The following is a 23,963-nucleotide window of genomic DNA, read 5'->3' on the forward strand; positions in this document are numbered from 1 at the left end:
AGCAAACCTGCCTAATGTTAAGGACAACACAATCCTTCAGTCTTCATTTAGATAACATTTTCAGTGAGATAAAGACATTTTCTGGTGTTACAATGTAGTTATAATGCAATTTACACTTGTTCAAACCACTTCAGCTGGTCAGACTTGAGAACAGTTAGGAGATAAACTTTGTGAGTCTCAGAACCAGACCAAATGCATCACTTGAATTTTTGAAGCACAAATGTTACATATGTATCTGTTCTATTTAACATCTCTAACAATAACCTGAAGGAGGTGATGAACTGCTCTTTCTTCAAGTTTGCAGGTCACACCAAGAAGTGGGGGAACAGTTGATACAGGTGACATTGGAGGGACTCAGACTTGCTGAAGGAATGGGGCCAACAGGATCCTCCTTGAATTAAAAATCCAAATGCTAACTGCTGCATATGGGAACCAGAGCCTCTTGCAGTGTTACAGTTGTGGTCAGTTCTGCTGAAAAGGTCCTGAGGGTCACAGTCGGCACCAATCTGAAGATGAGCCAGTGTGCACCTGCAATAGCAGTGGTCACCTGCATCCTGAGCTGTGAGAACAGGAGGAGACACATGCAAGAAATCAAGGGAAGTGTTTATTCCCATTTACAGAACACTCATTAGAGCACTACAAGACTACTTTGTCCACGTTTGGCATGCTCCGTACAGTAAAGATATTGATAAAGAGGAGTAAGTTCTGCTGGGGACACCAACATAATTGAGGGCTGCATCATCTGCCCATGAAGAGAGGCTGAGGGACCAGGGTTTTTTCAGCCCACAGAAGAAAATGGGCTCAGGGTAACCTAACACCTACATGGAGGGTGTTGGGAAGACAGAGCCAGCCTCTTCATAGTGATGTGTGGTGACAGGATGAGAGACAAGAAGCATGAGCTGAACGAAGAGCAGTTCACATTATATATGGAAAAACTTTCTCTCCATGACTTCACCCTGCTTTCAGCAATGTGTTAAACTCCAGTAATACTGTGGTAACAGTGTGAAAGAAGCCACTAGAAGAGATATCCTGGGTGTCAAGCTCTCTCATTAAAGACTTTGTCCTGAACGCCTATATAACTTTCTAGCACTTGTGCAAGGTACTACTAGAGTTATTACACATAATTTGGAATAGACTCTATTTTTCCTTTTCTGGTTCATGCCCTCCAAGGCAAAGAAGCTATTCTAATCACGGAACATTTTGGAATTACTATGTCAAACGTGCTTGTGCCAGGCAAACTGTACATATTGGTCATGTACTTCTCAATATCTCTGTTCATCAGAAAAATATTCTATAATCTTTGTGTTCTCTGGTCTCAGATATCTAGGTCACTGAATTTCCATTAAATACACCTCTTTCTCTTTAAGTTTGTTGCATTTTGGTTTTTTAAGTGAGCTATTTTAAATATTTGTTGTATCTTTAGCTAAATGAGAAAACTAAATTAAAGCCTTGCTTATGGGTTTCCAGTCTAGTTTTTTTTCCATTAGAATTAAAGGGGACATCATTTGGGAGGTTGGGTAACAGTTGCTGAAAATTCCTATGAAGCAGCATGAATCTCTCAGGTAAATATACACAGGAAACTCATTTCAACATCCTTAGTAGTAACTAGCCCATTTCCCCCATAATACTATGAAAATATTATTGGAATGCTTTTAGAAATTAATTTTATTCACTGATAGGTCAGTAAAATTTTCTCTGAAACCATTAATCTACATTGTGTAAATACAGAACCAGTCACATAATATTCCTTCACTTGCCCACATATTTTTTACTTTTTTAAAAAATTCTACTTACTATTCAGCTGGAAGTCAAGCATACCTATGAAAAACAATGCTAAACATGAATATTGCTACAGACTTTTAGAAATATTCACAAATTTCCTGTATATACACAATAAATCACTGGATCTGCTGAGATCACAGCTGCAACTTGTTCATAATTCAACTTTTCTTTAACCAATGCCAAAAATATGGGCATACTGCACAAATCTGCATATTTTTATGAGATCTAAAAGCTGATACAGTTGCTATAAATGTAAACCCTTTTCTGAGATCTGAAGGATACAGAGTATCTGCCACCTACTCCATTACAGGTATAAATGGAACTGAGGATTAAATCAGTAAGGACAACTCCTGCCTACTTTCAGAAATCCAGAATGGGAAGGTGAAGGAAACAGTAAAGGTTTGACCAACCCTAAGAAGATGACAAACCTCTGCAACGCTGTTTGTAAATATTTTCCAGCTTTAGAGTTTATATCATCGATTGCTGTGAAAACAACTATTGCTCTTACATTAAAAACAGAAAACAGGGGAAAAGCAAGCACGCAATCTGACTAAGGCATTTATTGCTAACCATAATGGTTTGTGTGTTGTATGGGTTCTTTTGAAAGACTGAGGCCCATGGGAGTTTACCTTTAGATAATAATTGTCTTCTGAGAAGATAAGAGAGAGGGATTTTCTATGTTGACAATAGCAAGAGACTCCTTTTCCACCCAACATTCAGTGATTTGACATCCAGAGTAGATGCTCTGTGATTCACATTGACTCAAAAAGGGCATTGCCCTTTCACCACTGTCCAGCTGGATTTAAGGTTGGTAAAGGGCTGACATATAATTTGACAGTTTCTACTAACCTGAGCGACAGTCCTGTGGTTAGGGGATCCCTTCACAGACACTAACATCAGGGAAGCAGTGGAAAAGAGCCTGCTGCCATGTACAGTTGTGAGGTAGTACACATGCCAGGAAGTGATCTTTCCTCTTCTTAACACTTCCAAAATAATCTCCCAGATGTACAGGCTGTACAGGACTGGACCAGAGAATGTCTAATCTTTTATTAGAAAGATGCAGACTTGCTGAAACCAAACACACTAGGATAATATGGACAGACAAGTTGTACAAATGTTGAACTTGGCTTAAGACTGTTCCAGCATAGACAGATATCTAGTTATGCAAATATATTTCTTTGCACATAAATGCATTTGTACACATACATGTGTATAGATTAAGATCCCTGCCTAAGATAAAAAGAACTAATGAGAAATTATTTTCACAAAATATTGTTACAAAAGGTAATAAAGCAAAAAAATTCAATTTACATATAACACTGAAAAGTTATTGATTTTTCCTGCTGTTTTATGGCTTGAGAAGTATATCCAAATTAAAAAAAAAAAAAAAAAAAAAAGAAAAATAGCAAGCTGCTGATCTAACAACACACCAAATCAAAGTTAATAAGAAACAGCTTTCAGATATCCACTGCTCCCAAACTTTCCTTCATCCCTACCTCACACACTTTAATTTTCATATCTTTGATTTTTCTTTCAGTCTTCCTCTCAAACTTCCACTGAAGGTTGCACAAATAGTGTAAATTACAGACTGTTCCTGCATCTTTTCCTTTGGGGGACTAATTTTCTTCATAGTTTTCAAAACAAGTGTGGTGCCCTCTGACATTTTGTCATTCTTTAGCACTGGAGGGAGAAGCTGATGAGAAGAGAGAGGTCAAAGACTTTCAGAAAATACAATAAAAACCAGATTAACTATTTGGATGAAGACAGTGAAGGTTGCTTCATTTTAGAAGGCCCTCAGAATCTTCCCTCAACACATGACCAAAATATGGTCACTGCATTTGCAAACTGTAGAAGTGGTCGCATTCATCCTTTTTCCTGAATGCTTTGGTGCTCTGGTGAGAAGGTATCTACTAAGTTTTAGTCACAGCGTAGGATTATTGTTATAAAAAGACAGGGAAGGACCTGGGATATATGGCCTAAATATATATCTGCTGGACCTGATTCAATACCAATTTTTGTCTCCTCAGTTTGCTTCTTGAAGAAAACTCTTGATGGCAAATCCACAGAGTGGGAGACCCTCTTTTTGATAAAGAATTGTGACACAAGATCCCAAATACAGTCAGATTCTGTCTCCAGCCCAGTATCTCTCTAGATTTCAGTGGTCTCAGGCTGGTTTCTCTCATAAACTTCCTTGCCAGTATCATCACAGGATTAGGAGAGCCAAAAAAATACTGTATTTGAGTAGTTAACTCTTAGGTGGAGAAGCTGTAGCAATAACTTATGTGGGGAAGAAAAGAACAGTTTCCCACATCAGTCAAGCGGACAGTGCCTCTAAATTATGCTGTCAGCTATATAAACTGTAACAGTTTTGGCTTTTACCAGTCTTTGCTAAGCAGAACTGAAAATTAAGACTGGTGGTTCCTGGTTCCATGCACTGTGTTTAGACCCAACAAAGCAGTAGTGGTAACATAAGAGAAAAAAATTTTAAGGAAAAATATAAGTTGTGGGGAATAAAAAGAAAAAAACAAGAATACAAAATTTCTAGAAGATATGCATGTCTATCAGGTGTGGTAATTTCATTTATTTCATTTTCCACTTCAGATTGTCTTTGGCTGTGGGCAAGTTGGGGCAAAGTTGAAAGTTGCTAGCATTTGCTATCTGTCCTTCAGGGGAGAAAATGGCTGTATAAAAAGCCAGGAGCAGATATTAACTGGGGCATTTTTCCCTGACCCTTTTTCATTTTCTTTTGAAGTTATAAGAGCACAGTCACTCGTGCTTGTTATATTGTACTTAGTGATTTAGGGCTTGAGATTCTGGGGTAAAATAAGAAGTCAAGAAATTAAAGAGCAGGAAAAAGAAGGCAAAGGAGTATGAGAAGAGAAAAGCAGACAGCATGAGAAGAATTCTGTCCTTTGAAGCAATAAATAAATGAAGGTTAGGAACTAACAGTGAGAAAGAGTTAATCCACTTTGTACCTCACCATAGATGAATAAAATAACAACCTCAGTTACACAAGTGGCATCAGTGGAGCACTCAATCCATTGGCAGAAAGGAGGTGCAAGCCAGCAAAGGTGATTAAACAGCAACCAAAAAGAGTTAGTCCAAAGGCTTGAATGTGCAATAGCATTTTGCAAGGCCAACAAAGTAGCAGGAACAAGCAAGCTGTGAAACAGCTGGACAAACAACTGACAGAATTTACAACAGAGCAGCAGAGAAGCAGAGGACATGGGAAGTAAGAGGTAAAGTCCTGTCTGTGGCCCTGAAGGCCAGGAGAATGGAGATCCTTCTGGCTCCTGCAGTTGGAAATGTGTTTTTCACTGGCTACCTTGGCAATATCACAAACATTCCCATTGTGTGACTAGCTGTGGAAGTTCAGAAGTTTCTTCAGAACCACATTATGTGTTATGCTGGTGAAGATCAGGAAATAGACTAGAAATAGAATTCCTCAATCTTTCAAACATGGGTAGCTGCCAGTAGTCTTGGATAAGTACCTATTTCTTGATTGTTTCTTGAGAATGAATGGCAGTATTGATAGCAGGTGATGCATTCTGCTGTTTTGGATGGAAAATAAAACAGTGGCAGCTGCGATGTGTGGGCAGGTGATGCTGTAGTTGACAAGGAAGTGGTAACCAACTGAAGAGTGGAAAACTAGAAAAAAATATTTTATTTCTTAAGAGAGTTAAGGATCTTGCATCTGAAGAGGAAGTTCATATGTAATTTGATCATTGTTTATAAGTAGTTGCATGCAGAAAATTAGGTGTAATCAGTAGTAGGGACCAATGGCTGACAGTTCAAGACAGACAAACTTAAATGCATAATTAGCATTGAAGACAATTAACCATCTTGCTAGATTATCAAGAGTTTGGTTGTCTTCCTAAACTATATGGTTTTTCTCAGTTAAAGCTTACTAGCTTAATACAAACATTTTAAAATCAAATTAGGCATATTTTAGAAATGCTGCATAGACCCCTTTGATTATTACATCACTAATTTAAAAATATAACACGTTAAAGATTGTTTTGCTGAATTTCATGGTACAGAGTGTATAAAGATACAAAGTGTTTCTGGTATTCACAAAAGTAATTGAAATTGTATATATAAGTTAAGCATACTGGTTAAGTCTTTTTCACTTTTGTGATGGCTTCTGCTCTTATTAATGAATGCTCATTAACTGTTTGCATCCTCTATCAGAAATTTCAGTTTTAATGAAAGCAGAAAAACGAAATAGAAATATATGAAAGTAAACTGAGCCTCAACAGATTTTTTTGTGACCTGTTACTTTTTCTCTTCTAAGGAATTACTAAACAGTGCTTTGTTCACTTGAACTCAAGTAAATTAACTTCTATGCCTCTAAAGCCAGCCTGAATGATTTCATGATACCACAGCTTTATCTGCATGAGTCATGTTAGATGGAAAACCAAACAAACCAATGCACTTTCATGTTTTCCTTTTATATAAAAAACATAGTTTCATTGACCCCATTTAAGTTATACCAAAGCACATCAGTTAAGAAACAGAACTATAAAGTATAGAGTATTTCATCCTTCTACAGCTACCTTCTGTCTGATAAGCTTCACCTAGCATGAAAATAATTTCATTGTGAAGGAAATGATGCTCATAAGTCCCATTTTACGGATAAGGAATACAGTATTTGTACAGCTTACAAATAATGTTTTTAACATATATTTCTTTCAAAGCAGACCTTTGGATTTTGGGTTCTTCATCTAAGTTGCAAATCACCTTTTGGGACCAAACTTTTCCAGATATTGCATATATGTGAAAAGACAACTTTGTTGTTAACATGTACTCTTTTTAAAAATGATAATCAATGAATGATGAAACTGATACTTAGGAGGAAAAAGCTCTCAAAGACAAGTGTAGGCAGTTATATGAGGAAAACAAAACAAAAAAAACACCAAAAATTAAGGAATTATTTTAACTAAATTAAAATAAAGCGTGATGCATAAAAAAAACCAAGAAGGAATAAAAACCATCAGCAACAGTTTTTACTCTCTCCTGGCCACCAATCTAGTCATAATAGGCTGATAATTTTGCATCACAAAACAAATTACTCACAACAAGGAATTTGGAGAGCTTTTGAGTTTTAGGTTAACGAGGACAGTGTCCAGAGAATAAAAGACAGACTGGGGAAAACTGTGTAGACAGCCGTGGGGTATAACAGATCCCCAGTCCTAAAACTTATCCTGCCTCGCTTCGGGACATTGGTGTTAAGAGTATAAACACTTGTCAAATGTGGGAAAAAAAAACATTACTAATATTTCTCATTTGAAACTGCTGGAAATTTACAAACGAAGCTGGTAATTTAAAAAAAATTAAAAGCAGATAGAAGTTAGCAATCAGTAATGGATGATCAAGAAGGAGCAAATAATGAGGAAGAAGGCAGACAAGTGCAGAAAGACATATAGAGCATTCAAAATGCTAACAGATGACAGGCAGTTCAATGCATAATTATGACTTTGATGAGCTTTCATCAACAAGACTACTCTTTGTTCAAGATAAAATATGAGGAATATAGATGAAAACAGATGAAAAAATTGGGAGACAAGTCATTGCACATCATTAATGACTGATAAGAAACAAAAAGAAGAAAGACAAATCAATGCATTTAATGATTCTCAATAGTCCAACCATGTATGTCTGTGGATTAGTATGTGCATGCTTCATACAATATGAGCATTTATAAAAACAGTGAGAAACAAAAGGGAGTTTCTTCATGTACTGTAAACATAAGGTGTCTATCTGAGCACTCAGCTAGAAAATGTTCATCAGTTTCCCTGACTTCTGCTTCTTCATCCAAAACTTTTTTAATTAAGATATGTACCTTGAACTACTGGCCAGTTGGTGTATGGATTTTTTGCGTATTTCTCTTAAGTGTCAAACAATGGCATGGCCAGAAATAGTAAGGTGTTTGCATAGCTATACTAATTCTTTGATTTATGGCATCAAAATGTGTGCAGTGTGATGTGTCCATTTGTCTCTAGTATAGAACTCCAGACTTGTAATAGTAACCAAATCCATAGGAAGCAATTTCATGACCTCTCAGTACAAATACAAATGAGGTATTCCCAAAGGATCTACTATCATTTCTCCAATGACAAATTTCCTAGGAGATGGTAATTTTTTTTTAATATAGAAATCTGCCAATCTAGAGTAAGCCTAATCAAATCAGTTCTATGAGAGTATCAGAATTCTCAGGGCCCTCATAGGCCCTTACTAGGTCTATTTTTCCTGCAAGCACCACCAACTACACACTCTGCCTCAGTGCCGGGGCTGGCCCCAGACCCATCCTGAGCACGGACGGAGGTGTGCAGGTCTCCAGTCCCATCTTCTGCATGGACCTTTGACATATATCCTCCCCTCCAGTCCTATCTCCTGTCCTGGGTGGATCCTGAACATGACTGTCCACCTTGCAGTGTCTGGGACTGTAAATGGACCTTGTCCGCAGCACCCTGCTCTGCCCACCTTACCTCGTTGTGACAGGACTGGCTGAGGGTATTGCCTCTGCCTGGGGTCACCGTGGACTTCTATCTCATCCTCCCTTGTGCAGCAACCTTGCTCTTACTGCTCCCTGACAATAAGTCCAGCAATAAGCCAGGAATCATTAGGATGCCAAGACTGGCCATAACAATATTCAGTAGCCAACAGTGATTCAGAGACCAGAGAAATCCCCAAGAACAATTACAACGGAAGTATACAATTACCATATTTTGTTCATTAGTGGTTAAGACAAATTCTGTTGAGCACATGCACAAAACAAACTCAAAAGGTGTTCCTATAGTGAAAATCCATCTGGTCTCTGAGCTTGCAGAATTATGTTCCTCTGCTGAAAAAATGTTGACAACCATGTATGTGCTGCAAAAATAAAATGGGTAAGTCAGTTCCTGAAAACTGTCCGCTCTCTAACTCATTTTGTTTGGACTCAGTAAAAGTCACAAATAAACTATTACACAAACAAACCACTTAATTTTCTTCAGGGAGGATTTCACTGCCTTCTCTAAGCCTACCAAAAGAATACTATAACTTGTTAGCATTCTTTTTGCCTGAGGAAAAGAAAGATAGTTTTTTGATGCAAGTAAAAAGTTCAGTTTATCCTGGGGATATGTTTCTGACCCTTCTTCATACTTACTCCACCTAGGACTTTGTATGTGTGGTGTGTTTTAACTAAATAAACCCGTGCTTGATTTCAAATTAAAATTTCACCACTAAGTAAGCAGAAGTAACCAAAAAGAAATCTCATCATGAATTGTGGAAGGTTCTGTTTGAGTCAAAAGCAATGAAGTAGTACACTGCAACTTCTTAATTATTATTAATAATAATAATAAATAATCCAGAAAAACAATCCCATATCCTGATAGCTTTTCATACAGCTATTTTCTTCTAAAAAAATGGTCAGCAGTCTCTAACAGGCTGAATGAACAGAGTCCATACAAAGCTGATATAGGTCATTGCCCAGGGATTGTTCAAGATCTCAAGGACTGTGAAGACTGCAACATGGAAAACCGAGGGGAGTGGAATTTCCTAACAAGCACCCCTTGCTAAATTTTACTGACACTAAATTTGTAATCCTGGTGCAATTTTGCAGATGGTTTTAGACAGCCTAGTCAGGCTACTTCCATATCCCATCAGTGAAATAAACTAACACCTTTCTAGTTCTTTTATAGCATGGGAATGAATTTAATTAAAAAATGCATTGGTATTATATACGCATCACAGTGTCAATGTAGTAAGCAGCCTCATATCTTTCAGCAGTGAATTTCTGCTTTCATACAGCACACATCCCTCATTAAAGCATAACCTATCTCTTTCTCTGCCAGCAGGCCCTGGTTACCTGGATGGATGCTTGAACATTTCACTGCTTCAGTAGATCTCACAAGAGAATCTTGTTCCTTCTAAAAACATTCCCCCTAAGTCTAAAAGGCAACACCTTCCTGTCCATAAAGAGATTATTGAAGTGGCATAAGGTCTCTTTTACTAGATCCTAACAAAAAGTTTAGGACTGAACAAAATTTTGCTGGTACCTTATGTTTCAAAACTGATAAAGAGTTGTTGACTGCTGTGACAACCTTTTTATCCCACTCAGTCCACAAATCTGTGACGTGGATGCTTTGCACTGCTGAAGAACAAAACAAGAGATTTCACAAGATATTTTCAGTGCCTCAAAATCCACTCAAAGACCTGAAAGCTTATTGCCCATTTATCAGAATTCAAAACAGATGCCATCTGCCTAGTCATTCTGCCTGGGTTGGTTTGTTTTGGTTTTGTTTTCTTTTTTTTTTCCTTTCAGGTGATCAGTCTGTATCACAGTGACATGCTTTTCTTCCCACTGGTAGTAACCTCTGGAATGGGGACCTTCTGGCGCAGCAACATGCAAAGACTTTTCCTCATTTATTTCTGAGTTTGGAGGTGTAATCATGTAGTTTCTGATTCTTGACCTTGGTGGTCAAGGTAATGTCTTTATACCTTCTGTTTTAGGTAATCAAAACCAACTTTAATTTTCACCTATCCATTTTACAACAATATGTTCTAAAATAAACAATCAGGAAGGATTAGAAAAGGCTTCACAAAACAGCATTTCTTCTTTATCACAATCAAGAATTTAACACAGAAAAAGCAAAAATCAATACATTTCAACAGAAAATCTACATCTTATTACACATTATTATCTTATACCCGAATTGGAAGAAGGTTGACAACAGCTGTCAGACAGAGCTTATTTTTTAAAAAAAAACATTGTAGAACAAAGTTTACTAGTCTTGCATAAAATGCTGCATGGAAATTGAACACCCATAAAGCTGTAAGATATATACTATGAGACAAAGGGTCTATATTACGCATTGTAGCATTTTTTTCATGTTATCTCTTTAAACAATATTGAGACACTTTGACCAAGCTAATTGTTTTAAAATAATTTTATCTTATCCAACTTTTATAAATCCTCATAATTCTAAAAGCTGAAAGAAAACTGGGTTCTCTCAGATCATTTAGAGAGACTCTTCCATAATTGCAACCATCCCCTTGAAAACAGGAAAAGTTACCAGAAAAGACTTGACAGAAACAGAAGTGAAAAGGTGATTTTAGCCTGCTGAACCTGTGGATAAGAAAGTACAAATGAATCTGTTTTTTTAATCAGTAGAAAATTAGAATTTGAGGTCCCTTGGGAGACAAGGCAGATGGCCTTCCAATCGGAAAGTGATAGTTTCTCTAGAATAGATTGATAGTCTGCCTTCTAGCCTTCTACACTTAGAATAAAAGAGGAGTGATGAATGCATAAGGGGAAACTTAATGAATGCTGTATGACTTTCACTGAGGTGGTGTTTTGAATCTATATAGTGCAGCTAAAGTACGTCGAAAGAAGTGTGTGGATTTTTTTTTCCGGAAAGGTAAGGGTTCAGTGACAGAACCAGAGATGATTTTTTTTTTTTTTATTTTAAAAGCTGGCAAAGACAATGAAAATGCCCATAGTGATTTTACTTAGAATCTGTTAAAGAAACAACTTACATGGGCCCTTTGTATGCTGTTCACAAGGTTCTACTTACGCCTTCTACTTCCACCATGGTAAGTAGATAGGTCAGTCATAAATGAACGTGGTTTTTTTCTTAAGTGTAATTATTTCAGCCAGTTACTTTTCACATAATTATATTTCACCCTGATATTTTGCATATATGAAAAAAATAAATAATAAAATAACCAATACAATGTTTAATGACTGCCAGATTCTTGTGTCTGTTACTATTTAGCTATTTCAATCACCTGAATTTCATCAGATGCAGTTAATTGTTGACTGGATTAGTCTGTATATGTGCAACTGCTTTTAGCATGGACATTAAGATAAGCAACCAGCAACTTATACATAGATACTGTCTCCCCTGCAAACTGTGTTTAAAATGATATGGCACAATACAGGATGTAATTTGTCATAGTTTACTTTGGTCTAAAAGTATGTTCAGAAAAACATACTTTTTCATTGTTTCATATGTAATAAAATGTTACAGATGAGCCTTCCTGTCTTACATAGTTATCAGTTTTTTCACACTGTGTCTATGAAATAGAATCTGGGTGGATGGATTTTGATTTGAACAAAATTGGACACAAGTCTCTGAAGTATTCAGAAGAGGGGAAAAGAAAACAAACAAAACACACACATGCATAAAAAACAAACAAAACCCAAACAAACAAAGTTATTCAACAGATCTTGACCAGATTATTTCCTGATTTTATCGAAAATCAACTTCACAAAGAGGCTGCAAACATAAAACCTTGGAACATCCTCCTCAGTATTAAAGACAAATGAAGGTTTTTAGGACCCCTGGATTCCTGTGTCTCCTGGGAAAAGACAGTGAAGAATGGCCAAAGGCAATCCATAGAAATAGTTTATCATGATACTGTCAAAAGCTAAATGCAGAAACCTCTTAAAGGAAAGAAGGGAGAACCTCTACTAGTTCAGGTCTATGAAGTACATCAACTCAAAGCATTATGTATACTATTACAAGGTGATACCTAACAACACATAACAGTTAAAAAAAGGTGACAATGGGCTGAAGTGAAAAGGGAATGGAAGAAGGAGCTGATGAGAAACACAACAAACAAAGACAGCCTAAAGGCATACTTAAATTTTATTATTATTTTTATTTGGAAATTAAATTCAAACCTTACATTCCAAAATGGTAGAGATTTACCATTTGACTCTTATTACAAACTCTGCCAAAGTTTGTTTTACAACCAGTATGATATTTTCTTTTTAAGCTCACCATAGAAGTGAGAGTTTACAGAAAATACTAATAGAGTTTGTGTTTTTTTCCAGTCTAATGTAGTTCTAGTTAAAATGCTTCATTTTCTTCATTAAAGTGGAAAGGAACGCATCCATACTTTCACAGAATCACACAGAATCACCGAATCACCGAATCACCAAGGCTGGAAAAGACCTTTAAGATCATCAGGCCCAGCCTATGACCTAACACTACCACATTGGCTAGACCATGGCACTAAGTGCCACATCCAGCCTTACCTTGAACACATCCAGGGATGGTGCCTCCACCACTTCCCTGGGAAGTCCATTCCAATGTCTAATCACCCTCTCCAGGAGAAAGTACTTCCTAATATCCAACCTAAACCTTCCCTGGAGCAGCTCAAAGTCATGACCTCTTGTCTTGTCACTAGTTGCCTGGAAAAAGAGCCCAACCCCCACCTGACTACAACCTCCCTTCAGGAAGTTGAAAGAGAGTGATAAGGTCCCCTGTGTTTCCTCTTCTCCAGGCTAAACAACCCCAGCTCCCTCGGCCTATCACTGTAAGGCTTTCCCTCTAGGTCTTTCACCAGCCTTGTTGCTCTCCTTTCTTATTGTCTAGAATCTGACATAATATAACAGTATCTTAATAACTCATTGGTCTACTATTCTAAATGTTCTTTACCTTCCCTTTTTTTTTTTTTTTTTTTTTTTTTAACGATTTTGCCAAAAATGTGATGAAGAATCCATACTGAGATTTCTAGCTTCTGACCCCAGCATGAATTTAACACCTGGTCCAAATGTTGACATTACTGATAAAAATTGAGATGATTCAGTATGTTTTAGACCAGACTTGCAGCTACAGAACTACTTTCAGCTCTTTTTTTCCTCTCCCTTGCAAGCTGGAGAAATCATTCCAACAATATCGCTAGGGGGAAAAAAAACCAAACCAAACCAAAAGACATTTATGAAAAAGACACTTTCATAATTATAATATTTCATAACTTTATCTCATCTCACATTATCTTTTAAATTAGTGAGGTTGTATTATAGATGAAGCATCCAGGCTAGCTGTCTTGCATGATCACAGATAATTTAAAGAAAATACATTTTTATATTCTCCTTTCAGTTCATAGCAATGCAGTTTCAGAATAAATAAACACATGCTTCGCACATCTTGGGGGAAAATTGTTTAGGGGTACGTGTTACCAGTTTAAACAGAGCGTGTTGGAGGGCGAATACGGGGGAGATTCCCCCGCAGCGTCTCCAGTTCTGGCCGCCGAGCTCGGCCCTAGAGCTGTGCTCTGCTGCCACCTTGGCCGCGCCGCGGGACGTGCAGGCGGCCGCGATCCGCACCCGCGGAGCTCCCGCTGCGCACCTGCGGCAGCTGCCTGGGAAACCTCAGTCGGTCAGGTCTAATCACGCTCTCTGCTTATGTCACCCTCTGTTATAAACAGGATAACCATATGTGCTACGTTTAAAGGGTCTTCTTGTTTTGGAGAGGAGCTGGGGGATGTTCGCCAGAGGGTTTATCTTCCTGTTGCGCTTAAGTTGTAAACTTAGAAATGTGAGTGGGAGGAGATTTTTTTTTTTTTTTCTATCCTTTTGCTTATTGTAGGATTCTTCTCCTTCCTTGTCCAGCCTTATCTTACATGCTTAATGAAGAGAGCACTCAGATTCCCCTTCACACGCACTGACCTGCCTGTGTGTCCTTCCTACTGCGCGACCACTGGGGCTCTGAAGGAGCTCCCAGCTGTCGATGCCACCTCCAGGCTATCAGTGTTGTTCAGCTGCAGTTGGAGGTCTTTTTTTTTTTTTTTTTTTTTTCTCCCCCGGAGTGGGGGTGGCAGAGAAAAGTGACAGAAACATCCTAATTTACTGGAAAATATGTATATTAATAGTAGAAAACCAATGAAGTTTGCTAATTTCCATGTTTCCCTCTCTACAGCTTTGTGTTACAGTGCTACAGCGTAGTCTTGACATCAGGCTCCAAGTTGGTGGTACTGAGTCTGGAAAGCTTTCATGTACTTCATTTAATCTCTGAATTGCACATTATTTTCTCTCATTTTTAAGGCTCTTTTCTGCTTTGGAGGAAATACGGTCTGACATGCTAGAGTTAGCTAGTGGTAAATATTTCCTTTGACTACAAAGTGCTGTTTGTTTGGGTTTTTGTTTTTTCGGGTTTTTTTATTGTGTTTTTTTTTCCCCCATGGAAATACTTTCCGTTCTCGCTTGCTGGTTTCTCTACTGTTATTAGTAAACTGTACACGAGCTGAATTCGGAGGATTGAGTGAAATAGCATTTTCGGTTCTGTACTTTCAGCCACACCACACTGAGGAAAGTGCAGAAGCTCTGCATATGCGTGTGTGAGAGGGATTCATGCCTGCATACTGGACGAGGTGACAAATTAGGGACCACAGGTGAGTCCGCAAGAGAACTGCTTTGCCGAGAGGACCTTTCTAGCCCCTAACCACAGAGAAGAATTCATCTCTCCAGCTGCTCCTCCGAGTTGGTGGTCCTGATTTGTTTCAACTCTAAACAAGAATAGAAAATGACAAGTACTAAAAAGTGCCAAGCCGAGTAGCCGTGTGCGCTGCAGTTCAAATACGTGCTCTCCCATGGGCTGAGATCTCCGTGCCCGGGCGAGAGAAAGGGCTACAAAGGGTTAAGCCGCTGACTTGCTTGCTAGGCAAAGTTTGAGGAAGAATATGTCTGAGGCTGAGTACGCCACAGCCCCGCGTTTGAAATCTGTCACCCTCACTTAGAAGCTCTGCATCTCTGGTTGTCACCGGTGAGCAATGATCACACGGCGATAAGATCGCTCCGTGGCGCTCAGCCGGAGCCGCCGGGGGAAAGAGAAGGAAATTGGGAGGCGTTTAACCGCTTTAGAAGGGTGTTCTTCAGTGTCATCGGTGGGTGTCAGGGTCAAATGACCGGCTGGACATCAGCTTGGAAAGAAAATTTCCTTCCTCCTTTCCTTGAAAGAAACTTTGGGCGATGGTGACCACTGGCAGCTATGGAAAACAGAGACCTTGATGGTGATCCTTAAAATAATACCATGCCGGATCCTAGCTGTTCTGCTACTTTCTCCCCTTTCAACCTGCCCGACCCGGTGGGCTTTGGGTGACTACCGAAAAGGACCCATCTCCGCAGGAGCAGGTAACTGCTAGTTAAGCCACTTTCTGGACTGACACTATCTTGATTTGACAAAAATGTGTCCCAGATATCTTTCTCTGAAGTATGGGCTGGTTGAAGGGACAGGGAGGGGACAGGTATAATTCCTCTTAATGTCCCTGAGCCGCTGGGGTAGGGCAGCAGCCGGCAGCCTTATAGAAATGTTTAGCATTCCCATTTTTCTCCTTGACTGGGGGCATAGCGAGCAGAAATGCCCGTGACCAACAAAGATCTTCTTTGCCTTATGTGTTGTCGACAGGTCGCTCATACTGGTGACTTGGAGAAAGAAGGAATGAGTGGACAGAGGATAAGAAAGACTTAGAAAGGGATTATTATTTTTTTTTCCCCTACGAGAAAATGCACAGTTGTCAATAATATTTGGAAAAGAGATACATATCATGCGCAATAAGTATGCGCATATCATACGTAAAAGTATGCAAAATCTTAAAAATAAATACATAAATAAATAAATCAGATCTTAAAAAAGTCAAAAAGGACCCAGAAGAGCCTTTTACAAAGGTTGTTCATTCGCTTTTGGACCTTACGAGTTTCCTGATCTTTGGGACCAGAGGGCAGACTCTACTTCAGAGCAGCCCCGTCTTCGAGCCGGGGATCCAGGCTCTCCCATGGGGTCTGAGCCGTGCCAGGCCCCCTCCTTCCCGGCCAGCTCTGCCCTGAGGAGGGCCCCGGGTTCCCTCCTCTCCATCTCGGAGGCCTATAGCAGACCCCGGTCCAGGAGGCTGCGATGCTGGGAGGTGAAAGGGGTCTCGTCATCAACTTCTTTCCCCTCGCTGAGTCCCCTGAGAAATACCGCGCTACCTGCGCTCCCACTTACGCGCTCCGCCCCCTCCCCTCCTCTCCCCCCCCCCGCCCATGACTCCGTGCATTCACGTAGGTTGGGGTATAACCTCTTCTCCGAGGTGCAAGCAGCTCTGCTCGGGACTATCAAATACGTGGTGGTTCTCCTAAGACCCCTTGGAAGGCACGGGATGGAGGGCAGGGCGTGTGCGAGGTGGCAAGAACTGTACCGAGCACACCACGCCGGGACTCCGCGACGGGCATCTCGTTATGGCTTATTAAGGCTTTGAAGCCGTGAATAACTTAGACACCCCCCCTCCAGCCTCGCCCCCAGGGGAAGGAGGTGCGGAGACAATGGCGAGTGATTCAGCTTTTGAGGTACGGCTGACCAGAAAATGCAACTAGTGAGCAGCCAGGGGGAAGGGGGCAGCAAACTCCGAGGCGTTTCACTTGGCTTTTCTGTTTCCTCGACACATGGCATTGATCAGCGTTCCTCTTCTCCAACCCTCCTCAGCCCCCCTCTTAAAGTAACTAGCAGCAAAAGCCGCATTGTTCATTTTCTTTACTAATGCTGAAGTTTGAGACAAATTCTCTTTATACACCTCACGTCCTACCTTGATGGCTTTATCCTATCGCTCAAGTACTTCTCGGTATTAAACAGCCTTGCCTCTAAGTGAACTTGTCAGGACAAGGCAGAAGCTTACTAGGGAACTGGGCGGCGGGGGAAGGGTTACCCCGAAACAAGCGCAGACAGCACGGGATGCATATACACACACACGCACTGAATGTGCACAGGAGACATTGCGGGGGCGGGGGTGGGGGAGAAGCGGGCGGGGGGATGGTGTTGTTAGCGCCTTAGGGAAAAAGGCGGATTCTGCAGAGGTTTTAAACTCTTTCTGACTGATGATGGAAATGAGACGAAATACTAAAGGAGGTCCGTCTCTTCCCTGGGGGTTGGACTTTCTTTTATTCTGTATTTATGGCGTACTGCTATTGCCTACCTAAAAGTTCTCAAGGGGAGAAGGAGAGAGAAAAAAGGGGGTGGGGGAGGCGGGCTTGCCGGTGGTTGCACATAAAATATCGCCATGTTGGTAGGAGCACGGCTGTAATTACAACGAACGAGGGCATCTCCCACTCAGGATCGCAGCTAGACGAGTTTTTCAGATCACTTCCCAGCTTTCCTTTTCAGCCCAAGAGTCTGCGGAGCAGCAGGGCCGAGGCAACCCCACCGTGAAGGGCGGGCGGCGATGCCCGCACCTTCCTTTCCAGAATCCCGGCCCTGCGGGCTATGCGGTAAAGCGGGGCAGGGGTCTTGGGGCTGCGCAGCCCACACACCCCCTGAGAGAGCCGCCCGCTTGGTTCCCCTCGCTGAGCAGGCAGGGGGGAAGATGAGTACAGAGGGACGCATCTCACTAAAATGCCCTCAGCAATCAGTGGGTTAAAAGCGGGAGAGGAAAAAGAAGAAAAAAAAAAAAAGGGGAAAAAAAAAAAAAAAGGAAAGAAGGAAAGAAAGAAAAAGGGAAAACCTAGTCTGACTTTCCCTCTTGGAAAGCTTTAGGTTGCAGCCCTGCCTTCCAAGCATTCTTTAAACTAGAAATGTGGGAGGGACTCCAGGAGAAGGAGAGAGAGAGAGAGAGAGAGAGATGGCTATCAACTGAATTCATTACTGTAAACATCTCCCTGGGGTGTCAGGCAGGGAGGAAAAAAAGGCACGACTTACATTAGCAGGGAATAGTCAGATCTGAGCCATCATTGCTGCTAAAATCAACCTGCAATCCCGGCTGAAGGCAGGCGCAGGACTTGGAGAGAGCCAGACACACTCACACATATACTCACATATATGCGTGCGATGCCTTCTCCGACTTCCAGGGGTCCTGGGTCTCCGTGCCTGCTCCTCATGTGATCCTTTCATCATTTCCAGAGGACAGAAAGAGAAAATTAAAATAAGAAAGAAAGAAACCCCAAGCCCAGGCGTGCTCGCAGCCCGTTCTCGTTTATTTTTTATTTTTTTACCGGAGAAGGAGGAGCGGCGGGGGGAAGAGCGAACGAATCGAGGAGAGAAAGTGCGTTGGGGATGCCAGAGCCGCGGGCTGCGCGCCGGAGGAGGAGGTGGCGGAGAAGGGGGGAGGACGATGCCGCTGCCTCGTGAGGGCGGAGGAAGGCGCGGGAAGCGAGAGGGTCGCTCCGGAGCGGCGGCGGCCGCCGGCGGGGAGCGGGCCCGTGAGGCCGGCCTGGAGCGACGCTGGGCGGCCGCGCTGCGCGGCTCGGCGGGCGGCGGCCACCACCACCGAGGAGCGGCGGAAGAGGACTTTTGGTGTGGGGGGCCAAAGGCGCGGAGCGGGATTATGATCTATGCTGGCGAAGGATTCCCAGACACCGCCAGGTGGGATTTCTTTTCTCTATATATTCCTTGCTAAGTAATACTAGCCTAAGGCGGTTTAAAGTCCCGGCGCCCTTTGCATTCTCCGAGAAGGCGAAGTTGAGGAGCCGGGATCAGATTGTGTGTCAGAAATATCGTCTCCGCCTCGGGGTCCCGTGCCTGCCAGTGTGCGGCACCGGGCACACACAGGCACGAATTTATGAATGGCCGGTGGCAAGTGTTAGGAGGCTCCCTGGGTCATTTTACGCCAGCATGTGGGTTAGGAGCGGGGCTCGCAGCTGCGGCCATGTCCCAGCTCCCCCGTCTCATTTCAGTGCCGAGCGGGCGGGTGCCGAAGCTACCCCCAACCGCACGGCGCTGGGCGGGGAGGGGAGAGCCGAGCGCTACCCCTGCTGCAGGGGAGCCGGCGGAGCGGCTGTGTTCGCACCTCCATTAGCATTATTTGGGAAACGGGAACTTTAAAGGTGAGCCTTGCTCGGAAGAGGCAGGCGGCTTAGCTCGGCGCTGGCGAGTGTTAAGAGCTCTAAACGACGAGAAGCGCAGGGAGCTGCGTCTAGCAGGAGTATCCATCAGATCCCCATTAGCAGCCTGCTGAGTGGGGGCTGGTGGTGAGTGGGTGGGGGCGAGGTTAAGAGAAGGACTTCGGAATACAAAGGAGTCCCTCATAGACCTGCTGAGTTAGACGTTGATCTCTGGCAAAAATTATATAAAATACTGTGAGGAGGGTGTGAACCAAAAAAAAATAATAAAAAAAAAACAGGTCGCAAAAAGAAGTGAAACAGCTGAAGAGACCTCTCTAGGGCATGAGATAAAACCCCATAAAAGATAAAGAAATCAGCAGCAAAGTAAGAAAGTATGACTCTCCAGACTCTCCATCTTCTTTTCGAAGTGGGAATCAGTCAACAGGAGCTTTTAATTAATTTTAATGGAGGAAATCTGTTTTAAGGCTTACAATAAGCTAATAAATCCAAGGCACAAATCCGTGTAAATTCCTATACTCCGTGTGAAAGGTACTGATTAGATTTCTTCAGACGCTGCTTTTTGCAATGCAGAGCTTGGCTAAATAGAAAGGGAGAGGTTCCCTGCGTGAGGAGCAGGAAAAGATACTAGAGCAAGTCGGACCTCTCTCGCACACAGAGACGTGTGCAGACACACACACACACGCTCATATATGCTCAGAAAGACATGGTGCGTTAAGGTTTATTTATTGCATCTAACTTTACAGCGCTTGCAGGGAAATTAAACCAGTTTAAAGGTTGAGACTGATCACTCCTTGGTTTTTAAAAAACCTCCCCTCCCTCCAGACTTCCATGGACTTTATTCCTTGCTTCATTCACTGATACTCACTTTCTCCAAGACCACTTTTATATATTTGTAGTTTCAGAGAAAATTAATGAGTTGGTCTCAAATATATGTATTTTTGGAAGGAGAAAAATCCATCCTGGCCTTTTTTTTCAAAACCCTTAAAAAGTACTGTACATCCATACCTTTGTCCACCTTTCTTTCCTTTATTCCTTTAAAAAGTCAATGTATGCAATGTTATCACTGAGACATAATCTTTGCATAATCAAATAGATATAACAGATGTTATTTAAAAATCAGCATTTCTAAGTGATGAAAGTGATGTTAAAATGTTAGTGTTGATCTTGTTCCTGAAATATATGTTATAGGAGAGATTTCAAGTATCTACATTACTAATTGTAGGAAATTTACTATTTAAATTCTTTTTTCTCTATCCTGATATGGCAATGAGACAGTTAAGAGACTGCAAGCCAGGAGTACTGTAGGTAAGCAAGTCAGAGCACTGTGTAAATACAGTATCAATAAAACTACCTGTGACTAGAACAGTCATCAGTGTTTTCCAAAGTCCAAGGCTGTAGCAAGAAGTGGTGCTGGAGTGCACCCAGAATTCTTGAAAGAGTTGCTCCTCACATACATACGCCCTGTATTTTGTATAAGGTGATGTTATCTGTGTTTGGCTTTGAGAGTCTGGATCTAATTTGAGCCACTGTTACAAGTCACATTTATATCCTGGCCTGCTGGATTGTTTGATTTAGGATATAGACATATCTCCTTTGCCCAACCCTACACCCTCCCAGTTGGAATCTGCATTACATAGGCTATGGTTTCCTTTGAGAATCAAGAATGTGTTTGCCTTTAGCTGCTTAAAATAGCAGTATCTAAACCGTAGGATGTTATTGGGGCTGACTTGCCTACCCTTCCCGCAGAAAAGAAAGAGAGACATAGTTTTACCAAGTCAAGAAAACAAAAAGAAGTTCAAACAAGCATCGCTATCAGGCTTTTCCTGTACTGCACTTTCTATTTAAAGGACTAGAAAGAAGGCACACTTAAGATAATATTGTTTCCAGGAAGGTGAGAGCTTTATTTCTTAATCATCGCTGCTACTTCTTTAATCTCAAAATGAGTTCATTTTGCACTAGATTACTTTCATGTAACTTTCAGGCATTTACCAGATGGATTCAAATCTAGTCCATTAGTGACCTCTATCTGTGAGAAGTATATAGCCAGTGGTGGCTTTTTTCCCCTTTTTCTTCACCAAAGTGGATAGGAAACACAGGCTATAAATTGCTTTGGTCTTTTATACCTGCAAATCACCTAGCCTGTCAGGTTATCAATGTCCTATTCATTACAGACAGTGATATCCTAGTGTTTTAAACTGGAAAACTAGAAAACCAAACTCCAGTTCCACGTATCTATCAAGTACTTGAAAAGAACTCTCAAGTCTGTTCCAGCTATTCCTGTGACAAAATGATGAACATTTGCAAAAATCAAAACAACAAAAATTATCCAGTGGTATTGAAAATCAGTAATAAAGGAATTGCATTTATGTTCATTATGTTTAATACTTACTCTAAAGCAGACTGACTCTATGTGAAATTTTATTGCCCCTGAGTGCTTACATAATAACTGAAACTTGATACATACACTCAGACCAGATATAGTATAAGTAGACTTTATAGTAGCAGGGTGTTTAAAGAATGTAAAAAAAAAAAAATCCAGCTGTGTCTGTATTAGGAATACATGTCAGAGATCAAGGAACAGGGGGTCTTTATAAACAGATGGTCTCTTTTAGGGGATTATTAAACCCAGCTTCCCAATACTAATTTGTCTCTTGTTTATATCCACAGCTATATTCCATGTTTTAGTTAGTGATTGTAAATGGCAGTTGAGGACTTGATTAGCAATATCTTTGGATAGGTGAATACCATTGTTTGACATTTTCCAGATTGTAGTTGATTACCTCAGTGCTTGGTAATACGAAGTTTTTAGGTGTTTTCCTCCCTCCCCATTGGGCAGTCTTTTCAGGAGCCTTTCTGCCAGTGCTTTTTATTTATTTCTTCAAGAAAGTAAAAGAGCTGGAACTTGCTCTGTAGGTATAAAAATTGCTTTTTATTTCCTTGTGGAAAAAGAGTTATTTGTATTGTACTTGTCTTTTATTAAAAAATTACAGAAAATAATAATATATAGTTATTACTGTAAAGAAGATTAATTTGACATACACTGAAGATTATGAGCTTTTGTGCCCCTACAGCCATATGTAACCTACACTTTTCAAGTAATGGACTTATTTTAAAGGAAAACAGTCACAAAAATACTAATTAGAATATGTTTATTGGTGGGAATGTTTTATGCATTTATTTAAAAGAAACTCAAACCTTAATCCATGGGTAATACTCAGGAAAGAAGCACTTGAAATAAAAACTATTCTCTATTTAGCAAATTATATTCCAGTCACATCAAACAATATGTCCCAGGTATAGTGCAATTAAATCTGTTTTTTTCCACCACTGGTGAAAGGCGTTTCAACTTTATACTTTTTTTTTTTTTTTTTTTTTTTAATTAGTGGCATACCCAGCTAACAGTTTGCTTTTCCACTCTTCAATTCCTTCTTCTAACGTGGCACTTTGAACTAATCAACATTAAATATTGGCAACTTTTTAAAACAAGTCCATCCTGCTCTATTCAGCATTTCCAAAAACTTAATGATGCATAAAGAGGTCTGTAAAATATCCCTTCTGAAAAGAAATTGTGTGCTGTCCGCTTTACCCACAAGTAATCTCCTGTATGTTTTACTTCAAGTTATAACTGTTTTAGTTTTTAATTTGTTGTTAAAAACCCCCTTTTTTGGCCTAGTTTAATGTGAGGATGTATTTATAAAAGCATGCGGCTCAGAGAATTGTTGCTCATTCGAAGGTACGCTATCATTGAAACTGACCCTTCAGTCCTTGCAGACAAAACTCAATAGGCTTTTGATGTACAGGATTAGATCATTGTGAGACTTGGTCCTGCAAAGTGATGATTTTACTTTGGCTCCAGGTGAGGAATGACTTGCTTCTGACAGGCCCTGGTCAATACTGCGTAGGACTTACAAAGCAGAGGATTAAAGGTCACAGATAATATTCAGGCTTGGCCTTCAAGTCAATAGGCTACTTTCATATAACTTAATCAGCAGCTACCTATTTACAAGGTAGATTATAATTGTAATTTTCTGCAACACTTATGGATTAAAGACTAGTAAATAAAAAAAAAAAAATCAAGAAAAAGAATCCTTATGAAAGGTAGTACGGACAATGACGTATAGGTTACTGTAATGGTCTGCAGTCTGGTTTTACAAATCCTGGCTCAGGTGAGGACGTATTTTGAGCCACAGAATACAGAAGAAGACATTTAGTTCATTTTGTCACAATTTATTTGTGCATATATCACAGTGAAAATATTTGGATGAAGGAGCAGAAGTTCAGCTCTTTGGTCAAAAGAGTTTATTGTGGCCAAGTTGTTGTGGATAATCTGATAATCGTAAAAATGCAAAATCATATAGATATAAAATCAGTTCCTTCCTGAAAATAATGCTAGCTACAGTTGAATTAATCTGAAACTATTCCAGAATCCTTATCTGAAAAAAGTTGACAGGATTTGTTTTGTATCAGGGATCTTGAGGGGTAATTATATTGGAATTGTATCTCCCTCATTCATTAGCTGTTCAGTGGCATGCACTCGGTGCAGGTCTGGCCAGGCTGATTGCTAGATCGTTCTCTTACAGGAAATAATGCAAACTGTATGGAA

The 23,963-nt window shown here is 40.5% G+C and overlaps 1 protein-coding gene and 1 long non-coding RNA gene across 5 annotated transcripts in view; one reads left to right on the forward strand and one right to left on the reverse strand.

Moving 5' to 3' along the window:
- The window catches only part of LOC127385104 (uncharacterized), an 80,884-nt gene extending 62,283 nt beyond the window's left edge, over positions 1 to 18,601 (reverse strand). Inside the window, exons 1-2 of one of the 2 annotated variants that reach the window (XR_007889591.1) lie at positions 18,512 to 18,601; positions 18,335 to 18,403 (exon numbers count right to left, since the gene is read on the reverse strand). This is a non-coding gene — a long non-coding RNA (uncharacterized LOC127385104). Of the gene's footprint in view, positions 1 to 18,334; positions 18,404 to 18,511 lie in introns of those variants that run through there. The other variant, XR_007889590.1, reaches the window with a different exon arrangement.
- The window catches only part of FLRT2 (fibronectin leucine rich transmembrane protein 2), a 62,499-nt gene continuing 53,320 nt past the window's right edge, over positions 14,785 to 23,963 (forward strand). Inside the window, exons 1-2 of one of the 3 annotated variants that reach the window (XR_007889589.1) lie at positions 14,785 to 15,685; positions 15,960 to 16,509. The gene's annotated coding sequence lies outside the window, so the exon portion shown is untranslated. Of the gene's footprint in view, positions 15,686 to 15,959; positions 16,510 to 18,657; positions 18,882 to 23,963 lie in introns of those variants that run through there. The other 2 variants (XM_051620475.1, XM_051620474.1) reach the window with 2 other exon arrangements.

Source organism: Apus apus, chromosome 5 (genome assembly GCF_020740795.1).
Source record: "Apus apus isolate bApuApu2 chromosome 5, bApuApu2.pri.cur, whole genome shotgun sequence".
Taxonomy (NCBI): Eukaryota; Metazoa; Chordata; class Aves; order Apodiformes; family Apodidae; genus Apus; species Apus apus.